Source organism: Lathyrus oleraceus, chromosome 3 (genome assembly GCF_024323335.1).
Source record: "Lathyrus oleraceus cultivar Zhongwan6 chromosome 3, CAAS_Psat_ZW6_1.0, whole genome shotgun sequence".
NCBI classification, from domain to species: domain Eukaryota; kingdom Viridiplantae; phylum Streptophyta; class Magnoliopsida; order Fabales; family Fabaceae; genus Lathyrus; species Lathyrus oleraceus.
The window spans coordinates 107,096,783-107,097,831 of record NC_066581.1 but is presented as its reverse complement, the minus strand read 5'-3'; the positions used below and the strand labels follow the sequence as shown (position 1 = coordinate 107,097,831).

General features: G+C 41.8%; 1 non-coding gene across 1 annotated transcript; it reads right to left on the bottom strand.

Moving 5' to 3' along the window:
- Nucleotides 1–407: 407 nt before the first annotated feature.
- On the bottom strand, nt 408–514 carry LOC127133470 (small nucleolar RNA R71). Its single transcript, XR_007807440.1, has one exon. It is a non-coding gene; the product is annotated as a small nucleolar RNA R71 (small nucleolar RNA).
- Nucleotides 515–1,049: the final 535 nt, after the last annotated feature.

Here is a 1,049-nt window from a genome sequence, read left to right as displayed (position 1 = left end):
TCTTTCATAGAATTAAGAGAGCTATGGCCGAAGATCAAAACCAAAGACCTCTTAAGAATTTCGCTCAACCATCTAACGAAGAACCTAGTTCTAGTATAGTAAACCCAATCATCCCAGCCAATAATTTTGAACTTAAACCGTCCCTGTTGCAACTAGTGCAACAGAGACAATTCGCGGGTCTCGCTACCGAGAACCCAAACCAACATTTAAAAATATTTCTTCAATTAGCAGATACTTTTAAAACCAATAGAGCTTCTCCTGAGGCAATACGTTTAAGATTATTTCCTTTTTCCCTCAGAGATAAAGCTCTATCATGGTTAGATTCCCTTCCACCCAATTCCATTACGACTTGGGATAACCTTAGAAGAGTTTTTCTTGCTAGATATTTTCCCCCGAGTAAGACCGCCGTTCTTCGAAACCATATAACTAGATTTACCCAAAACCAAGGAGAATCGCTGTTCGAAGCTTGGGAGAGATATAAAGAGTTGTTACGAGCATGCCCACATCATGGCTTAGAAAACTGGTTAATCATTCAAACCTTCTATAATGGACTTCATTACAACACAAAGATGACCATTGACGCTGCCACAGGTGGTGCTCTAATGAACAAACCTTACCCTGAAGCTAGTGCCCTCATCGAAGACATGGCTCAAAGCCATCAATCATGGGGAGTCGAATGAGCGACAGTTGAGAAGAAGGAAGCCCAAGGAGGAGTGCATGAACTAAGCTCTATAGACATGATGCAAGCTAAAATGGACGCATTAGCCCTTAAGGTCGAGCATATGTGCATAAACCCGAATACTGTAGCCGCAGTTTCATCGGATTGTGAGATATGTGGAACCCAAGGACACCAATTCGCAGAATGCAGTCTATTAAACGAAACCCACTCCGAGCAAGTGAACTACACCCAAGGGAACCCATATTCGAATACCTATAACCCTGGATGGAGGAATCACTCTAACTTCTCCTATAAAAACAATAACCCTATTCAAAATAATGCACCTCCGAGACCTAGTTATCAAGCCCCTAGATCAAATCAACCTATACAA